The 21823-nt window shown below is 44.3% G+C and overlaps 1 long non-coding RNA gene across 1 annotated transcript; it reads right to left on the bottom strand.

Moving 5' to 3' along the window:
- Positions 1–720: 720 nt before the first annotated feature.
- LOC123607032 lies at positions 721–20864 on the bottom strand. The gene is made up of 3 exons (XR_006716614.1): positions 20141–20864; positions 10076–10222; positions 721–1263 (listed from the first exon to the last, which is right to left on the bottom strand). It is a non-coding gene; the product is annotated as an uncharacterized LOC123607032 (long non-coding RNA).
- Between the last annotated feature and the right edge of the window lie 959 nt (positions 20865–21823).

The following is a 21823-nucleotide window of genomic DNA, read 5'->3' as shown; positions in this document are numbered from 1 at the left end:
GAGGACACTGACATCACTGTGTGGATATTATCATAGGAGCTTTTGAGAGCTTTCAAAGTTATGGGCATGGGAGCGTATGATGAAAGGGAGTTCAGGGAACGTGAATCTTGCTGCAGATGATAGGATGGATTAGAGAGGGGTAACTTGGAGGCTGACGCCTGATGAAAAGGGCTGTGGCAGAAGTAGGAGGAGAGCTTCAATGACATTGACACCAGTAAGTGATAAAGGGGGAGTTTTAATACAAACAAGTTGGTGCCACCAATATTTACATAGATGTCACAGATTGTAGTAAGCAAATATCTGTTCATGGTAGAAAGTGAAGGTTGAAACATGCATAGGTGATCACCAGAGTCGTTCTAAGTTCATGTTCTAGCTGGTCAGCTCTTTTCTGAGGGCTCTGGGGAGGCTTCAAGCTCTGTCACAACTACTGTTTGTATAGACAACACCAAGAAGAAGCTGTAAAAGTAAATGCTCCTGATTTTTTTGCAAGTGCTGGAATTAATCTTTGGGATTTCCGTCTTCATTCACTGGGTAACAGTACTATCTCTGAGATCATTTCTCTGCACAGTCTCAGAAAAGAAACTTATTTGCAGAATTCTGGGCTATTTTCTCTTAGGGTTTGACATTGGAGAGGGAGTCAAATAAATACAGGACAATGTGCCAGCGTACTTTGCCATCTGATTGTGCTTATGAGAATATCACAAACAAAAACTGAAGCCATCTAGTAAAAAATCTTTTTTTAATAAAGAGGAGTTTTTTCTTTACTGTGAAACAAAAGATGACATTGAAAAACTAGACAAAGTGAAACAATTTTAAAGCAACATTATTTTTAAAAGATGGTTTTCTAAGACTTACCTCTTTCCTTTTGATAAGTTGAAATGAACATGAAGGTGTTTGGAAAAAATGTAACTTTGTTTTTATAACAATAACAGGTTAATTATATCAAGAGCATCAGACAGGATAAAAAAAAGTATGTTTAAGTAAAACTCTTGGCATGGAACTCTAACATTCCATTTACCTTTGAAATAATTTGGTGATTTTCCAATATCATCTTATCAATCATTTTAACATATTTACCCAAATATTGACCAATGTGCTTTCACAGCATCACCCAAAGAAGTGAAGCATGAAGCAATGACAACAAAGAAATTATTCAAAGCTTCTTCAAAGTCCTGGGTGCTCCTTAAGTTAAGATTTTCCAACTCATCCCCTGTCCTGAGCAGAAGCAGGAACCACACTTCTTTGCAAAGACGACTTCCATATCTAAAAAGGGAAATTGTTACAGTCCAACATCAGTTAAAAAAAAAAAAAAAAGAATCAGAACAGAAATAAATGTCTCAGTTCTCAAAAACAAATGAAAAAGTAGTAGTGTCAGGGGGCAAAATAACTGTAGGATTGATGGCCTCTTAGCATCATTTTATGACAAGGACACCGAGCAGCACAGAGAGGTATGATTCCATGGCTATGGAGCAATAGAGGCTAAACTACATTCCAGGCCTCCAGAGAGTCTCCACCCATTGCCTTTTGTACTTTAGGTATTTTTGTTACATATATATATATATATATATATATATATATATATATATACACACATTTTTTTCATTGAAGCCCTTTTTCATGCCACTAAAATCTGTATAATTTTGGACAACTTTCAACGATTTTGTTAATGTCAAATCAGTAAGCACTCTTGTTTTTTCTCTTTGCTTTCAAGTTAAAGTTCTAAACACATCAAAGTTTGGGACGACTATCTAAACTTCAGTTTTAGCAAATGAGTAAATAAAACCACACACGATTCCATTATTATTTTCCCATTTCACAGTTCAAGAAAGTTAAAACTCCAGTGATTCAGTAGATCCCAGGGAAGCCTGGAAATGAGCAAAAGGAAGAAGCAGCTTTGATTCTAGGGGCCCCTCTTCCATTTTTATCCCCTTTACCTTGCATTAATTTTCTCAGCTGCATTTATCATCGGACATTCCACATAGTGGATTCTTTGTTCATTATTTGTCTGAGAATGTGAGCTTCATGACAGGTAGAGCTTGATCTAATGCTCACTGCTGTGTGCCCAGGACTCTGTAGCAATGCCTGGAATGTAGTGGCTACTCAATTATTTTGATACAATCATGAATTTGCTAAATACCTGTGTGTACCAGGCAGCGTAAGAGAAATAGTTGTTGCTTTCAATCCTGGAGCAACTCTGTGAAGAAACTGAGCCTTGGAGAGCCTCATAGTAGTGAATGGCAGGACTGGGTTTATCTGAGTCTACACGTGTTCCCCCAGCACAATTTTCTCTGTCTGACTCTTACTCCCCATTTGGAACACTTTGTCTTAATTGGTGGATGAGAGGCCAACAAACTTCTAGCTGACTTAGGAGAGCTTGGATAGTTTGAAAAAAAGCTTCACTGTTTTTCGGGGGATGAAAATCAAAACAGCCACTAGGTTGGCAAAAATTAAAATGTTTAGCTAGTGTGGAATATTAGGAACGCTCATACAGTATTGAGAGGAATGTACTTCGAGCAGTCATGTAGAGGAACAACTTGGCCATCTCTAGCGAAGGCAAAGATGTACAATTCCTGAAGTTCAGTAATTCCCCATCTACTAAGATCCTCTAGAGAAGCGGTCACATTCAGGTACACATGTACAAGGATGTTCATTCCAGGAAAAACTGGAAACAACCTAAATGTCCTTAAGTGGCAAATTGGATAAATACATTGTGATATATAAAAATATGACACAATAAGAAAATACTATGTGATGCCCTTCCTGTACAGTTATGAACATATAAAATAATATTACATGATATTGGGACATCTGCATGTAGCAAATGCATAAAAAGACTCACAGGAAGAACATACCAATTTCAGAATAGTAATAACGACTGACAAACTAGGGAAGGCGATGGATGCTGAGAAGGTAGACAGGAACATCAAATTCTGTAAGATTTCATTTCCTTTCAAAAAAATGAGGCAAATATGACGTTTCTTGTATCCAGGCAGTACATACATAAATATTTGTTATTTTATCCTGTATATCTTTCTCTGTGTTTGGAATGCTTTTCAAAATATTTTTTTAAAAGAAATATGCATTTTGTTAATGTAGTCAAAATAGAAACAGGGTCTTAGAATGTTGGTTTACCAGTGTTTAAAGTTGAGATTCTTTTACTTTGCTTGATTAAGGCGTATCTATACTATTTTGAAACAAAGCCTCATTGAGATAAACACATTGATAGAAGCAATCTGAATATGCAAACATACACATCTTTCTGACAAGATGCTTGTTTTCTGGTGACGGGGTTGTAGTTCCTACTCCAAAACTCAGCTGCTCTTTACCAGGCTGCAGAGACCCAGTCCCTGATGACTGCTTCTCCATTTGGGGATTGGTTAGTGACTCCTGGTCCTCCCGTTAAGACTCAACAAGGGACACCTGATCACTTCATGAGTGAATGGAAGGATGGCCATATGATTGGTCTATTGTCTAAGTAGATGTTGCCACATTTTATCACAAAGCACAGCTTAAACATTCTGGTGAGGCCCCCTTCATTTTAAAGCTTTTCCATCTTACTCTGTTGTGTTTTGTGCTTAGAGCTAGCTACCTACTAAAGGTCAGTCACTCAGCTTGCTAAGAGTTAACTTCACATCTGGATCTGGTCAGCCTGAGGCCCAGCGTAAAAGCCAATAGTGCACCAAGGAACACCACTGCAAGGAAGGCAGCTCTCGCCAGGGCCTGCCCTTTGCCATACTATAAATACAACGGCCACCTCAAACTCAACAGATAAAAAGATCATAATCAACCACGTCCACATCGACCCCCTCCCCCTCTACTAATGTGCCTTTCCTGTGTTTGCTATACTTTATTCATACAAATATTTTCAGTCACTTAGATTCAAAACCCCAATCTGGTTTGATTGCTCAGCGTCCAATCCCTCACTAAGATAGGCGGTTCCTTATAAATAGCCCTCTTCCAAGTTAATGTCTCTTCTTTCTTCTTTGCTCTCATCCTCACCATGGCCAGTCAGGTTCAAGCTCTTACCTGGACTGTTCCAGTGGCTATTCCTGTGTTGGCTTTCTCCTTCTTGCACTTAAGTTTATTTTCCCCTCCAAATTCCTGTATCAAATATCTTTAATAATATCTTCCTTTGAGCCTTTAGTAAATGCTACCTTAGTTGCTATTTATGTTTCTACTTCCTCTTAATTAAAAAGAAATAAAATATAAGCACTTGGAGTACCCAGATTTCACCCTTACTACCAAACAGTAGTAGCCGCAAGAAGGTCCAGACAACATGGGAAAGTTATAGCTGTTGAAAACCTGCTGATCTTCCATGTGTAGAATTCCAAGCTACTGTTTTCTTCTTAGAGACTCTGGGAGTCTAAATATTGAGAGCTTTCGTGGAGTTGAAATTTGATCATTGTCTAGCATAGAGTAGGGGCTCAATCAAGATTGGGAAATCATGGTAGCGATCTCTTTGGGTGACATCAACAAATACAGTATACTTATCACATATAAAGATTATCATTTGATCTCCACAGGTTGTAAGCCAAGTCAGTAAACTAGCTGACTTGCGAAGGCTTGTTGTCTCCATCAGCAGTGGCTGCTATAACAAAATACCATAGATTGGGTGGCTTAGACAACAGACACTTGTTACTCATTGTTCTGGAGGCTGAGGAATCTAGATCAAGGTGGCAACACACACACACACACACACACACACACACACACACACACGCACAAGTCGGGGAGCAGCTGAGAGTGAGAGAGAAAGAAAGAGAGGGGCTTGACCCAAAGCAGGGGCTCAACATGGGGGCTCCACACAGGGGTTTGTTCTCATGACCTGAGCCGAAATCAAAAGTTGGATGATTAACCTCAGTGAGCCACCCAGGCACCCCCAGATTTGGTTTCTGATGAGAGCCCACTTCCTGATTTGCAGATGGTCCTCTTTGAGACCTCACAGGGCTCTTTCTTGGTGCATGCGTGGAGGGGGAGGGGAGGTTCCCTTCTCTTTTTAGAAGAGCATTAATCCTATCATGATAGCCTCTAATTTCCTCCCCCAAACCTTACCTCCAAATGCTACCAAGCTGGGTGGGATTAGAATTGGGTGTGTGGGGGTGGGGCAGCACATTCAGTCCATAGCAGCTTCTTTTCATTTTCTAAAATTTCTAAGCATGTTGGAGTGTCAGAGCTGTTAGTTTACCAGGACACATGTTCTATGTTTCTGTGAAAATGTACTATGAACACAAACCGCATATGCAGAGTAAGGACCGTGTTGAAGGCTAAGGCAGAAACCTCCCACTGATCAGCCACAAGGTCGAGTGGGGGCGGGGAGACACAACAGTCCCCAGAAAAAGCTGCTTAATGTTCTGTTATTTCAAGCCCTTAATGTTTATTGTTAGATTTGTTAAAAACTTCAGTCCTTCTTTCCACTCCAAGGGCTATGTGTTGTCTAGTTGTGTTTATTAAATTATTTTTAAATGAATTTAAATTGTTTTCATTCTGAGAGTGAATTCTACAATCTCTTGAGAGAACTGAGAACATTCCAGGAGGTAAAATTAAACAAAATAGAAAAGAGTCAGGAATTTGTCTTTTGCAAACTGTACTATCAACTTTCAGCGTCCTTTAAAATGTGGTAAATCAAGTTTTTCTAAATGTCTGGAGTTTATATCTTCGCAGAAAAGCTGTTAATTAGAATAAACTTGAGGTTTGAAATAATACTCCATCGAAATTGTATGAGATGTTCTTTGAAAAAGAAAGCATTTAGCTGGAAATGCTATAGAGAAGATTCCTCTATTGGGTGGAGTCCTTTTCAATAAGCAATGGAACCTTTGATCAAAGTTTTGAAATTCTGTCCCCAATTCACATGCAACCCCTTTTCAAGGTCACCAGAGATGTTCCTGGGATTCCAAACTCTCCATGAGCCAGAAGAGCTGAGCTCACTTTGATTTTATTTTTGGTTTTTACACTAATTTCTTTGTAAACAAGTTTACAAATAGCTCTTTTAAATCTTAAATGATTTTTTTCATTCTTTATTTTCTCATTAATTTTTTTTCTAGCTCCTCGATTTAAGCTAATGTGTCTCTGGGATAATATAATTTTCAATAGAATTCAGTTAACACTGGATATCTTGTCTGTGTCAGGGTCTTTGTCAGTTTTATAGTTCTTGGTTTCAAAAATTAGGTTTTGGAATTCCACTCGTGTTTATTTCCCTTGATTAAGTGGCTCAGTCCCTTAAAAAAATCCCTTAGTGTCCAAGGGCCACAAGGAAAAGAGGTCACACTTCCCTATTCTTCCTCCTCTGTAATCTTACCCCAGGCAGGCATTGCTTCTTCTTTAAGGATGCTTCTATCAGGCTTCTTTGATAAAAGAGTTCTATTTCAGGACTTTCAGTTTTTTTTAAGGAAAAGGTAGGAGCTAATATACAAAATTACTATTTCTGGGTAATTTTCATTTCTTCCTCAAAGAGTTCTTGGGTCTCCATGTCTTAGAGCTGTTAACAAATCATCTGTTATTGTAGTTTAACTGCTTTCTAGTTTTATTCATTGCTTGTAAACCCAGCGTTTTGCATGTAGTAGGGACCCAATAAATATTCACCAAATCAAGGAAGGATTAACTTCAATCTCAATTCTCTCCAAAATTAATTTCTTGGTACACCCTCAAACTGGGGTTCTGAAGTCAATTTCTTGTTTCTCCCTTGCCCTTTTGATGCCAACAAGCCCTGTTATGCAGAAGAAATTCAGTTAACACCACCTATCAGGTGAATGGCCAACCTTCAAGCAGAATCTGGTTGCAACAGAGAGCTAAACTTTGGCAGATGACCTACATGTAGAGTAACAAGTACTTGTATTGCAATACCTCCCCCACCTAGAAAAGAACAGAGCAGCAGCATGGCAGAATTATATGTAACAATAGGATGAAATCCAGAAAGAGGGGTAACTATGACATTTCTGAGAAGGAAAAACACCTTGGAGTCCCTTACGTGCTTTTTTTTTTTTTTTTTTTTTTAATGTTTATTTACTTTCGAGAGAGATATAATGTAAGTAGGTTAGGGGCAGAGAGAGAGGGTGACACAGAATCCAAAGCAGGCTCCAGGCTCCAAGCTGTCAGCACAGAGCCTGATACAGGGCTTGAACTCACAAGCCGTGAGATCATGACCCGAGCCGAAGTCAGACGCTCAACTGACTGAGCCACCCAGGCACCCCTTCACTTAGGTGCTTTCAGTGCAAGGTTGTCCATTCCAGCCAGCCACGCCGTTCAACTTCCAGAAAGAGGAAGAAAAACAAAGCAGATGAGATGATGGACCTGTCTTTCCCAGGAGCTGCCCATTGGGGATAAGACCACAGGGCGAGGAGGACTCCAGCAAGAGAAAAACCCTGCAGAAGCAGGGAGTCGTACTGGAGAGGCTCCAGCTCCAGGAACTACAATGAGGGGTAAAAGTTACACGAGCACATTCTAATCACTCCACTCCTGGTCTAGAGGCCAGGGAAAAAGAGAAGGGCCAGGGGAAACACAAGCTACATAAAGGTAGAAGAATGGCGAGTTATGCCTAAGAATAGAAAAAGAAACATCCTAGGAAGTCATGGGAGGCTTTGAACCAAGTGTAGCATCAACAAAACACTGTCTGGGGCAGAGTGTGATGCTTGTTTCCACTCAATGGCTTAGAAGAACACAGCTTCAATGAAATTCCCTGTGCCGTGTCCTTCCTTACTGGCAGCTACTAAGTGATTAAGCAAGGCTGTAAGCGTTAGGCGAGAATCCAGAGGAGGTGAGCAAAATGATCATGTGGAGGAGAGAAAGAAGCCAGGAGGGGCCTGAGGAGAATAGGTTGGCTTCTTAGCACAGAAGCGGGAGAGCTGAGCTGGGACCAGGGTGAAACTGTGCCCTGGAGAAAGTATCTGAGAGAGGATCTCCAGCACCACTGAAGCCTGGTGAGGTGCCCTCTACCCAGAGCTGGGACAGCTGGGGCTCAGCCTGCCTCCTGTTCCCTTGTCATTCTCATACACCATCTACTTCCGCAGTTGCTGGCCTTTTCTCAGGTTCAGTTCTTCTGCATATTCCACAATTTTTCTGATGTCTCCTTTATGAGGGATACTGAGCTATACATGGAGGAGGGGAGAAGGGAACATAACCATATGCCATGCACTAAGGCAGCTTCAGGTCCATTTTGCTCCTAGCCTAATTTTTACGCAAATCTGTCATTTGAAAAGGCCAGCTGGGTCCTAATAACGTCTTCAGCAAGTATTAATGGTGGGATGGGAAGGTCATCCTATTCACCTAGGTGATAATGTGATAGTCTCAAAAACGTTGTTCACACGTTTAGTTTCACAAAAGAATGGTTCAAACGTTTAGTTTCACAAGAGAATGTTTCAAAACTAACTGAATGAAGAAGGCAATAGAATGGAATCCTAGAAACCAGAGCCCATTAGTATCATCTAAGTATATTACCCGTATTTACTAAAACTCATATCCTTTTTCACATTGAACGTCTACCCAGCTACAACTGCCTAGTTAAGGTAGCAAGGTGGTATTCAGAACAGAGAAATATGTCTTACTGTCCTAAAAGTTGCCTGTCCAGTCTTGCTACTTTTAAAAGTTGCAGAGAATCACACTCTGTGAGTTCAAATACTTCCTTTTATGCTGAGTAAATAAGCTTGCTTCCTAGTTAGGATGAGCAGATAGTTCCAAACACTACCCACTTAATGGCATTCAGCATGAAAGTCCTGAATGTGATTTCTAAAATGAGTGATGAGGACATTCTGAACTGTTTAAAACAGGGAGCACAAGTTCCTCATGTGCTTTTGGGTCCAAGGGATATTCATATGCACATTGTAGTCTCGATCTTTTGGTGTTTGTATTTGTAGATCTTGCTACATCACTTAGTAAAACAACCAGGCTTTTTATTCATTTAAGTGTCCCTGGGGCATCCAGACTTCAGCCAGGGCATCTGGTAACCAGAGGTAGGGGGAGTGGGAAGAAGCTCAAAGAATTGAAACGTCATCCATTTCACACTTTTGCTGGAGGGCATTCCTGAGTTCACAGGGGGAAGTGTTCTAGGTAGAGGGCTATTAGAGACCCTTGGCCTCTGAAGGCCTTGGACCTGTTCCACTAGTTTTATGGAAGAACAAACTGAGGCACACGTGTCTGGAAGATGATTAGTTATTCTTGGTTTTGTGTTTTCCCCCATAACAACAGGTTCTCTTAGTGAGCAAAAGAAGGGAATTAGATAGACCAAGAACCTTGCCCAAGGTCATTCAGGGCTTCACGGCTTTTTGTCCAAGTTCTAAATGTTGCTGGCTGGGGGATTCACCTGAACACTGCTGACTAATGACTAGGAGACAAAGGTCTCCTGTAGAAGTAAGTGCCACCTCGCCAAAGAGATAATCCTGGTGAAGCTTTACATGTTAGCTTTTTGCTTTTTTTTTTTTTTTTTTTTTTTTTTTTTTTTTTTTTTGAGCTTGGAAGAGGAAGAAAAAGAAAAAGAATGGATTGAACTATTTTTTTCCCAGGGTCAAGATATGGATCTGAGGTAAAGAGGTGGACAGAATTACACTTGGCTCTTGGCTTAAATGGGTCTGATCGATTGTTAAGGACCTCCTGCCTGTTACATCATTTTATGTTTTGCATTAGAGCTGGAAGGAACAGGGTCTCGGCTGCCCCTAGAGGCAGTATGACCCTGGGTGGTCTCCTCCTTCACGGTTTCCTAGAAGCGAAACGAGGCACACGAATGTTTTAATTAGTGTATACTGGGCGGGACTATGCAGTGTTTCTAAATACTAAATTACTTGCCAATATGTAAAAACAAGCCGGTTGTGGTTTCTCCCTTCTCCTAAAAAACAAAAACACCGAAACCTGGCCAGTGGGGCCCCCATTCTCAGGCCGCAGCAAGAGCTGGGAGTGGTCAATGACTTCCCCTGCAAATGGGGCATGGACCCTTCTTCAGCCAGAGCCCTCAGGCCCTGCTACTCCTCTGGGCTAAGGGCCAGCTTGGTCCTGCCTCACAACCTTTTCCTCCCCTATTTTACTGGCACCCATGTCTATTGAGAAGCCGGTGCTGCGGATTTTTCTGACTCGCCTGTGCATTCAGACTTACCCCTGCTGAGTTCCTTCCTGCTTCTCAAAGCCCTGCTATCTTCTGGGAGGCATCCGCACGCTGGACAGTCTTAGCGGCCAATCGGTGCACTGCTTGCATCGTGCGCTCTCAAGTGACACTTGTTCATCCTCACAGGGTTTTCTGGACCTGCCGGAAAGAACATGGTGGAGGGAAGTTTAGACCAGGTGCCAGGCTAGGTGGAGAGAGATATTCGTGCAGGTGATCTGTCTGTTGTGCCAGCCTTGGGGGGTAAGGGGGGGCGGAGCCATCCTTTCTTGAGAGTGTGACCCACTCAAGATTTGAGAAACGCGATTGGATGGTGGGGTGGTGGGGTGGTTACACGCCTCGCCAGTGCCGTCTCAGGAAAGAAGAGAAGGGCCCCCCACCCACACCTGCCTCCAGAGGTCCCCTCCAAGGAACTTCTCTCAGGGCCTCCTTCTGGGGCCAGGCCAGCCTTAGCCGGAAAGCAAGGAGTGAGGAGCCTGTCCGAATCGCCAGCGATGCCAGCAGAGCGCCGGGCCTCCTGGCAGACTACCAAGAACTGCTTAGGGAAACACATGGCTTCTCTTTTGCCCTGCAGGTACAGCTCCAAGGTCAAACAAGGCTGGAGGGCTGCCCAGGTGAGGAAGGACGGGCATGGGTTCCCACAGCCCAGAGAATAAAGGGGCATTTGCACTTACATTGCACCCCTGCCTTGTCTCCTCCTTCATGCCTAGCCCTGTATAGGTTCTGTACCGGGGTCACCAGACTGGCAGCTGGTTTAGTTCCTATGACTTTTCCTTCTCCTTCTCCAAACACCTAGTTTTAGGAAGTATTTAACAAGTCTTGTGTTTAAACAAGAACATGGCTGGGGCCTGGGAACGCCAAGGAACAATAGGCAGGGAGCAATGACCTTTCTCATAGTCCCCTAGCCTTTGCTCACAGCCCAGAAGTTACTGTATGAATTTGGCAAAAATCACACTGCGATCTGTGGGAACGCAAGAGAAGCCAGGAGAAAGGAGAGAGAGACACAGAGACCGAGGGGGTATGAATATGCAAATACAGTTTGGAAACAAGTTCTTAAAGCTAATGTGTCCCTGGCAAACATTTCTGATTTCCCTAGGTTTGCAGGAAAAGGAGGCTTAAAGAGCTGCACTGCGAGTTATATCATACATTATCAGGGTACACACATGGGTTCACGGTGTGATTTAGATCCAGGAGAAAAAACAGGATAGGAGAAGTGAGAGCATGAACTTTACTGCTTAAAAATAAAATTGATGGCTTGCTAAAGTACACACATTTTGATTCTATAGGGAAATTACTGGGTGTCATAAATGATTTGTAGGAAGTCAGAGCATATTTATCGAGCTGCTTGTAAGCACGTAACCTCTGGTTTCAAGGAATTCGTGGTCTGACTGGTTTGAGAAGGCATGGATTTTGGAAAGGATTAACAAGAATAAGAAAACAAACGTCAGCCAAACAGAAAGAACACTGTAGTAATAAGGACACTTCTTAGCAAAAACCAGTGTTCTCAGTTTTTAGGACAAAGAGAAAGTTAGATCCATCAGGGAAATTTTTGCTGAATTTGGCATTTATGATGTTTTACCATCTGCACAATGTCAACCCAGTGTTTGGCCAGACAAGAACTATGTCTTATGTCTAGCATTTAGAATATGTTGAAACCTAGAGTAAGTGCGTATGCTGGGTGGCTCAGTCAGTTGAGCATCTGACTCGTGATTTTGGCTCAGGTCATCATGATCTCACGGTTGATGAGTTCGAGCCCTGCGTTGGGCTCTGTGCTGACAGTGTGGAGCCTGCTTGGGATTCTCTCTCTCCCTCCTCTCTCTGCCCCTACACGTCTCATGTGCTTTCTCTCTCAAAATAAATAAACTTAAAAAATTAAAAAAAAAAAAAAAAGAAAGCAAACAGATCCCACTATTTTCAGGCATTCCCCTTAGGCATTCTTCCCAGCAGAAGCCAAGGATTATCAGAATCACCAGGTCTCCCCATAGCTGCCAGGTGATCACTCGTGGTGAGGCTCCTTCACCAGAGCAAAGCTGGAGTAACTGTGTGACTATGTGAATGTGGGCAAGTCCCTGTGTCCCTCGAGCCACTATGCCATCATCTGTCAAGCAATATCCATTTCACAGCATTATGGGAACGTGAAAAAAGAAAACACGGGCAGGCAAAGCTCCTAACAAAATGCTAAAAGGAGTATAGTAAATGGAACATGCTTTTGTAGAATCCATTCTAATTCGCGTGGAAGAAAAGTGCACATTTATCTGCCTCGAAAGACTTTTCTCATTTTTTTGAAAACCCTTCATTTGTCCTTCCCTTTCCAATTAAAAAATTTAAAAAAAGTTTGTTCATGGATAAAGGGAATTTTCTGGGGAAACATCTAGCATGGCAAACCAAGAGAACCATTCCAGAAGGACTTACAGCCTCTCAGTGGGGGGCTCTTGCTTCCCAGAGCAGGCCAAATGAAGCGACAGCAAAGTCAGGGCAGACAGGGTAAACCCTGTGGTGACGGCTGGGCAGCCTTTCTCTGGCAGCCTCACCGTGAGCCACAGCACCCTGTGAGCTACATCTCTCTCGCCTTCTGCTTGGCTGGAAGCAGGCCATGTGGGCAGCTTGTTTCAGTGTATGAGCTTATCAGTGAAAAGATGTTTAAGTGGACAGGTTCAAAATGAGGCTGTAGAAAGTCCAGGTAATTGGTCACGCACATCTCTCTCTCCTCTATGAGCTCCCCTCTCAAGCCCCCCTCACGCCAGCCTTTAGTGACTGTCGGATTGCCATCTGAGTGTCCATTTCCTTGCTGTACACAGGATAATAATGATGGCAGCTCATAAGGCTGTGGTGAGGATTACACGAGATCATGTAAGGTCAACCCTTAGCAAGGCGGGTGGCACGCGGTAAGCACTCAGTAAGTGGGAGCAAATATTAGGGCTGATGAATGTGACAAAATCCTGCAAGGTAGATGTATGAGTTTGGGGTTCTCCAGAGAAACAAAACCAGTAGGATGCACCTATACACAGAGAGACTGATTTTAAGGAATTTGCTCATGTAATTAAGCCTGGCAAGTCCAAACTCTTCAGGGTGGGCCGGCAGCCTGGAGACCTGGGAAAGAGCTGAGGTTGCAGGCTGTCTGCTGGCAGAATTCCTTCTTGCACAGGGGAGGTCAGTCTTTTTGTCTACCTTCAACTGACTGGACGAGGCCCACCCACATTACAGAGGTCAATCTGCTTTACTCAGGTCCACCAACTTAAATGTTAATATCATCCCAAAACACACTCACAGAAACATTCAGAATGATATTTGACTAAATATCTGGGCACTGAAGCCCAGCCAAGTTCACACATAAAATTAACCATCACAGTAGACTTTACTAGCCCCATTTAAAATTTTTTTTAATGTTTATTTATTTTTGAGAGACAGAGTGAGTGGGGGAGGAGCAGAGAGAGAGGGAGACACAGAATCTGAAGCAGGCTCCAGGCTCTGAGCTTTCAGCACAGAGCCTGATGCGAGGCTCGAACTCACAAACCGTGAGATCATGACCTGAGCTGAAGTCGGACGCTTACCGACTGAGCCACCCAGGCGCCCCCTACTAGTCCCATTTTAAAGATGAGAAGCCTGGGGCGCCTGGGTGGTGCAGTCGATTAAGCCTCCGACTTCAGCCAGGTCACGATCTCACGGTCCGGGAGTTCGAGCCCCGCATCAGGCTCTGGGCTGATGGCTCAGAGCCTGGAGCCTGTTTCCGATTCTGTGTCTCCCTCTCTCTCTGCCCCTCCCCTGTTCATGCTCTGTCTCTCTCTGTCCCAAAAATAAATAAACGTTGAAAAAAAAAAAAAAAAAGATGAGAAGCCTAAGGGTCCAAGAGGTTAGGACCATGACACCCCGGGAGTAAGTTGAAAAGCTAGGATTCAAACCCCGGAGTAAACCAGGGCCCAGGACAGTACCTGGCTCACCACAGTCCTTCAGGATTTGCTGCATGTGTTTATGTCTCCAGAGTCCCATTTCTTACCCCTTACTCTGGATCCTGGAGAGATAGGACACAGAGAAAGATTATTTTTCTTGAGGAAGAGGCAGGAGGGAAAAGCAAACATTGGGAAAACATTTGGCACATGCAGACTTCAGAGGAATGCAACCAAGTTGTGGAGGGAGATGAAGGAGTGTTGGGACCTGAGCAGTGGCTCATAGAAGGGTCTTGGGGGAAACATAGGAAGCGAGGTAAGGGGACAAGGACAGACCTGTGCCCCGATCTCAGGGCCCTTCTTCCAGGCTGCTCTAGACCAGGTGGCCAGAGACAGTCTCTGAGTAGGTGAAATAGAGGTGTGAGACCTCGAACAAAAAAGAGACTGCCAAGAAGGGACAGCATCTCAGGCAGCAGCCACGGAGAACACACCAGCCATAGGCAGGTGTGGTTGGAGATGGCAAGACCCAGAGGAGACTGATTTTGGAGGCAGAGCAGCCTGTGCAGGACTTTGGACTTCCTTCCAAGCGAGATGGGAAGCCACAGGGGTTTCTCAGCCAGGAATGACATTATCTGGTGACCCCACTTCTGAGGGAGTGGAGAGGTCAGACTCTTTAGATTTCATTGCTCACTGAAGATCCAGGTTTATACTGGCTGCCCTTGAATCTGAAGACAAGCTCTTCACAAGTAAATACTTGAAAAGTTACTCAATTTAAAATCTAAATATTAAATGAGGAAAACTCTCCTAACCCATTGGAACATTCTTCTACTTTCTGCTTGCCCCTGGTTCCTGAAGGCCCATGATGGAGCAGAGGGCCTGAAGCTTCTGGGATTCCTTCGGTCCTTGACCTGGGTAGACCCACATGGGTCTGGGGCTGGACACGGAGTGCAACAGCGGCAGAGAGGATTGCTGGCCTAGAGCAAATGACACAGGCAAAAGAAAGAAGTGGCTGGACCTTCTGCTGAGGAAGAAACATGGGGGCTAAAATCAGAACTGTCAATTTATTCAATTAAGTTAATTAGTTATTTTTTTACTTGAAATCCTGCAGTGTATTATTCCTAAGTTAAAGACTCAGCTCTGTATTGTAGGACACAGACCTTTGGTGATGTGATCCTGTTCACCTGCCCAGACTCATTTCTCCCTCTCCCCAGAATCCTCTACCCTGCCACCACCTAGTCTAGCCAATCGTCTCTCACCTTTCCAGAATCAATTTGGATGTCACCTGCCCAGGAATTCTCCTCTGATCTCTCTTACCTTCTTAGACCCAAAGCTTATCCCTGGTAGATGTGTCCCATCGCATCATAGTTGCTGACTTGTCCATATCCCTAACTAAAGCACAGCACCTGCTCCTCGAGAATAGGGATGGTGTTGTAACTACCTGTGCTGATCCTTCACACCCTATCTGGCACTCGGTGGAAGCTCAATAAACACAGGTTGAATGAATAAGTGACCAAGCAAGGCCAGCGGGAGTGACCAGAAGCTGATAAGAAGGACTCTGGGGTTCAGAGTACACAATGCTTTCCTCCTTTAAGGGCCAGCCTGGCAGCAGACGTGGACTGAAGAACTAACACTTGCTGAACATACGTGCTGGGCTAGCCTCTGTGCTAGGTGCTTGCTGTTCATATCATTTTCTCTTAATTCTTGTAGTTATCCTGTAAGGTGTCTACGCACCTTCCTCTGTGTTACAATTTAGTTCCGCATTTTCCTTCCGCAGCTGCATTTCCATCCACAGCTCCCCTGGAATCTTTAGGGAGTTGCCTATGACTCCACAGGCAGAGTGAAAACTAGGAAAGAGCTTACAGGAAAAACAGATTTTCCTCCAGAGCTGGCACTCTCATGCTGGAAGTCTGGGTATCTTTGCTTAGCATCTACATGAACTCAGTTCTCTAATCTTGGAATGTGAGAGCTAAGAAGGACCTTAGAAATCACCTAGTCCAGTTCCCTCATTTGACACATGAAGGGGCCAGTGGCTTGCCCACGGCCACTCAGCTTGTACAGAGGCAGGGTGGAATCACTCAATCTCCTGATTCTCCAGCTTCCCCACGCACACTTGGCCATTCCGTTACTTGATTTTGCTTATTGGAGTCTCTTAGTCAAAGAGCCCTCTTACAACTTCTAACTGCATATTGTTTTGTGAGAGAAAGAATTTCAACTTCCAGGGTGGCTAGATGTTACAACAGCACGTCTGGATCTGCTGGAACTAGGGAGTTCAGGGGAGCTCGGGAGCTCAGAGGAGATGGGGTCTTGATGGTGAGGGAAGCCCAGGGAGCAGCAAGCTGGAACTCATTCCCAGCACGGCCTTCCTTTCGCAGATGCCAAGGGGGAAAACCAGGGGTCTCAGACAGTTTCACTAAACATTTACTAGATACTAGGAACTGGAGGAACTGCCCTCAAGCCCTTACAATCCAGAAAGCAGATAGATGAGTACAGATACGACACGGCATGGAAACAGGCAGAGGAAGGCAAGCAGGATTTTTCCTTGGAGAGTTTCCTGGAGGAAGTGGCTCCAAGCTGGATTTGAGGGAGACACAGAAGAGGAAGCCAGCCACCTCAGACAGGAAGAAAGGTGAGGGCAGACTCTGAGGGACTGGGAGGGATGAGAGTATAAATGAGAGCAGTGCTTCTCCAAGAGTCATACCTGGACCAGCAGCATCAGCAGCAGCTGGGAAAGAGTTAGAAACATCGGTCATTGGAGCCCACTCAGCCCTACTGACTCAGAACTGCTGGGGATGGGCCCCGCAATCTGAATTGAACAAGGCCTCCGGGTGATTCCTGCACCCCTTCAGGTTAAGGCCCACTGAACCAGATAGTTCCGACTTGGAAGTCCATGGCATCCTTGCTCCTGTGGAAAGGCTCTGGGACAGCAGGGACAGGCACAGACAGAACGCGGTGCCTGTCCTCTGGTTCCCTCTGTAAATGCCCTTCGGAGTCCGGTCCTTCTTGGACTTTTTGGAGCATCAGATGCTGCACTGCGTACCTTATGGAGGCATCTTCCTCTCCTCTCCGAGACACAGAGGGCAGGACTCCCTGCGATTCTCAGTGCTGACAAAGCCAATACCAAGTGACATGACCGTGTCTCCAGCAACCTCATCATTCTTACCACGCGAGAGCCCTGTGAGACTTCCTTTGTGGCCTTCTCACCTTCTCTGTGTCCTTCATGACACACACCTCACTCTCTCTTATGGACCTGCTCTGGCGCCTTGTTTGAAATGGACAGCCACTCCGATATTGTTCCAGCACTCCCTATGCACTTCTGCTCTGTTTCTGTCCGTCACATCAACCCATGTCTGTCCTATGATTCCCTTTCTAGTTTGTCTCTCGTCAGTCCTCCTAACCTCCAATTGAAAGCACTGTTCATGAAGCCTGAAGCTTGTGTTGTTTTGTTTCACTGCTGTGTTCTCCGTGCCAGCACGGAGCCCTGTCATATGCAAGGTGCCCGTGTCCAGTGGGTGAATGGTTTCTACCATGTCACTCTGCATGTGTGGCTTCAGTTACAATGGGTTGAGCTGGGAATTGGCCTCTAACCTGACGGCAACTTCCCAATGGCTGGCCAATGGCTGAGGTCTGATGTGAGAACTTGGTCACGGCGACAGGCTGAACGCATCAGACACCACCGTTGGGGAGTCTGTGAGGTCTGGACAGGGAAAGTGATAGTAGGATGGTGCTAAAGAGGGGCCACAGGGTAAAGGCAGCAGAAGCCTGATGAAGAGAAAAGGGTGGTACAGACAATTAGTCAGCAGGGACAGAGGTGGTGCAAGTGGAGATAGAGAAAAGCTGAGTCAACATAACAGCGGAGAAACTCCCGTCTGATAATTCCAGAGAACGACTCTGGAAATGGGTGTTGAGATACTTGAGGGGCTCTACTATCCTGAATGGTGTCCTGGGGGGCCACGAAGCCCAGCTGTGTGGCTGGGTCCTTCTGCCTTCATTCTCTACACATCCTAAAAACAGCTCACCACTGGCTGTCAAACCTGAGGGGTCTCTGGATCCTTCCAGGCACCTGGCAACACAGAGTCCAGTACCAGCACATCTCTTGCTGTGGCAGGGGCTCCCGGGGGCTGGGCTGGGCCACCTCTCACTCCCATAGGAAAGGCTGAGGCACTGGGGCAAAAGTGCCAAGGGTGCGGCTGGGGCAGATGCCCTCAATCTATTCCAGGCAGCGGTGCTCAGCTGAGGTGTTCCTTTGAAAGCGTAATAATACATACGGGAAACTTGTGCAATTCCACTTTAAATGCGTCCTTCCCCTTTATTACACGCAAGGAAAAGGTCAGGGAGAGGCCCTGTTATGAAGCCAAGTCAGCAAACAAAATCCCCTGTTTGATGTTCCAGTGTGGCCCTAGAGCAGCAACCCTGAGGCAAGGCCGGGGTGAGGCAGGGGGTCAGAGGGTGGAGGGAGTGCACGCGGAGGAACACTACCTCTGACCCTTACTTGTTTGTGACTTGACTGACGACAGAGCCCGGCCTCCTCTCTGCCTGACTGCCGGTCATTTTCTGTCCTGAGTCCCTTTTCAAGGATATACCTGGAAATCTTCCCACCGGTCCAGATAGAAGACCAATCTTTCTCAATTGCTAATGCAACTCTAAAACATTTTATTTTGATTCTGCTCAACATTGCGATTGTGGGGGTTCATACATTTTTCTTAAGTGAAAAACATTCTGTCCAGATAGCGTGATAACAAAAGCTCGTTCATTCCATGAATATTTATTAAGTTCCATTAAGTGTTAGGAGCTAGACCAGATATTGAGGAAGCGGCAGTGACAAGACAGAAATGCCTGCTTTCACTGCTTTTGTCAACAGCAAAGACAGATACTAAGCAAATAATTCTAAACATGAGAAATAGTATGAAAAAACTATAAGGTACCCCTGGAGCTTATAACAGGGAAAACTGGGAAAATATTTGCAAATCACATATCTGAGAAAGGGTTAATATCAAAAATATATAAAGAACACAAAGAACTCCTACAACTCAACAGTAAAGAACCCCCAAACAATCCAATTAAAAAATGGGCAAAGGATCTGAATAGATATTTTCCAGCTAAGGTATACAAATGATCAACAGATACATGAAAAGGTCCTCAATATTAATCATCAGGGAAATGCAAGTCCAAACCACAAAGTAATCCCCTCACACTTGTCAGAATTATCAGAAAGACAAGCAATATACCAAGTGTTGGCAAGGATGTGGAGAAAAGGGAACTCTTGTGCACTGTTGGTGAGAATGTAAACTAGGGCCGCCATGGTGGAAAACAGTGTAAAAGGCCCTCCAAAAATTTAAAATAGAACTACCATATGATCCAGCAATTCCATTTCTGGGTATTATCCAAAGAAAACAAAAATACTCTCCCCAAAAGATATGTGCACCTCCATGTTCACTACAGCATCATTTATAATAGCCAAGATATGGAAACAACCTAAGTGTATCCACTGATGGATGAATGGATAAGACAATGTGGTACACACAGACACGTGCACGCACACATACATGCACACACACACACACACACACACACACTGGAAATATTATCCAGTCATAAAAAAGGAAACCTTGCCATTTGTAACAACATAGATGGATTTGAGGGCATTATGCTAAGTGAAGTAAGTCAGAGAAAGACAAACGCTATGTGATTTCCCTTATAGGTAATTCTAAAACAAATCAGAAACAAAAACAAAAACACCCTGTGAGCTCATGGATATAGAACACGGATTGGTGGTTGCCAGAATGGGGAGTTGAGGGAGGGAAAATGGATAAAGAAGGTCAAAAGGTACAAACTTCCGGTTGTAAAATAGTAAGTCATGAGGCTGTAATATACAGCATGGTGATTACAGTTAATAATACTGTAGTGCATATTTGAAAGTCGCCGAGAGAGGAAATCTTGAAAGTTCTCATCACAAGAAAAAGGTTTTGTTATGTGTGGTGACAGATGGTAGCCAGAATTACTATGGTGATCATTTTGCACTGTATACAAATAACAAATCATTATGTTGTACGCCTGAAACTCATATGTTATATGTCAATGATACGTCAAAAATAATAAAACATAAAAATTGCTACAAAAGTCTTTAAGCATTCATTTATTTTTATGTAGAAAGAAGGGAAACATGATTTTCACTTACCCATAATGCAGAAGTGAGTGTCTCGATGGACATGGTGAAAAGTAACTTCAAGCACCTATTTTTAATTAAATATAATTAACCCCTACTTAGCAAGATGGTTTTCAGTCTTCTCGACAAACTTTTAGTAGCTTTAATTAGCATTAGACTCAGCTGAAAAATCACAGGAAATTCCATCATCATCAGGAAGTCAAGCTCCTTCTATCCTCTTGCTCTGCCATCTTCCGTGTGGCTTCTGCCTCATGGTCTGAAATGGCTGTTTGGTATCCAGCCATCATGCCCACACTCTAGGCAGCCCGACCTTTCTAGACATTATACATGATACTTCTACTTAGGTGCCCCTGGCTAGAACTTAGACACATGGCTCTTTCTGTCTACAAGGGTAGTTGGTTGGGAAACGTGGTATTTACTCTAGGGCTGTGTATCTAGCTGAAAACAGGTCACCTGTTGCTAAAATAGAAAAAAAACAGATACAGGGGCCACTAGAAGTGGCAGTTAATGTCCTCAGGGTTGGGATGATATAAATATTAAGGGGGAAATGCTTTTCAAAATTATGCTATCATAACGATAATGACTTTCCTAAAAAGGTCAAGTGGCTTTCATTTATTACTCTAGGGCACAACATTGCTACTGTCAGAATGGAGAATAATTTCCCACAGAGAGGCAATACTCAGCTGGAGATGGAGAGGAATGGATTTTCAGAACAGAGTCAGGGCTCAAGTCCAGCCTGGTTAGCGTCAGTGGCCAGAAGGAACGCAACCTCTGCGGCACTTCCCAGCACCAGCAGCTCAGGTCACCTGCTTCTTATCTCTTGGAATCAGCACAAATCATGAGTTTTGAAGCCTTGAAACTCAAGCTGTGGGGAATTTAAAGGAGCCTGCAGAGTTTAAAATCAAATGAGCAGATGAAGGTAATGAAACTCATTTGTGTCCTGCAGAAGACGGGTGGCTAATCCCTACTCAGTTTGCGGTGCACCAACCTCACGTGGTGGGCTCGAGCTGTGTGTTTCATACAGTGGAACTGATTCTATTGAAAATAAAAATGAGCGGGCACACCGTTTTTCCTTTGCTGTCCTGCCCGCTGCTCCCTTGCAGTGCATCCAATAAACTTCTACCTCCTTTATTCTGCCTCAGGTGAATCCTTTCACAGCCTGTCCCGCTGGCCTCCACCCGATCCGGTCACCCCACATTTGGTGGCCCTCATGGTGAACCTCTGCCAGCCAGGGACTCCCCCGGATTTGCCAGGAATTTCTCAGGGCTTTCCCTCAGTGGTTCTCCTTGGGGAACTGAGGACCTCCGGCTGAGGGTATTCCTGGGGGAGAATTCGAAGGCCCAGGGGGAACCAGCCAGATCACCCTTGCCTGAAAGAGGGAGGGATTTCCCTTCTCACCCTTTGGAGGGATCCTTCTCTCCCTCTCCTTTCTTGCCCTTAACCCTAGTATTACTTAGATAACTGAAGGTCTCTGGCCAGGGCAGCTTTCTGATGTGGTCTGAAGGTCTGACAGCAAAGAGGTCTGACTGCCCAAGCCTATGAGGGCAAAGAACCCCTTTTCTTTCCTCTCCTCTCTTGTTCTGTCCCTTGTAAGGCCTCCAGCTGGCACCTTGATCTACAGGCAAAATACGTTCCCACGGGTCTGAGTGAATCTAACAATTTCATGTACAAATGATGTTTCAACAAGGATTCCAG

This window comes from Leopardus geoffroyi, chromosome A1 (assembly GCF_018350155.1).
Source record: "Leopardus geoffroyi isolate Oge1 chromosome A1, O.geoffroyi_Oge1_pat1.0, whole genome shotgun sequence".
Taxonomy (NCBI): Eukaryota; Metazoa; Chordata; class Mammalia; order Carnivora; family Felidae; genus Leopardus; species Leopardus geoffroyi.
Note: the sequence above shows the minus strand (reverse complement) of the source record. Positions and strands in the feature narration are given on the sequence as shown.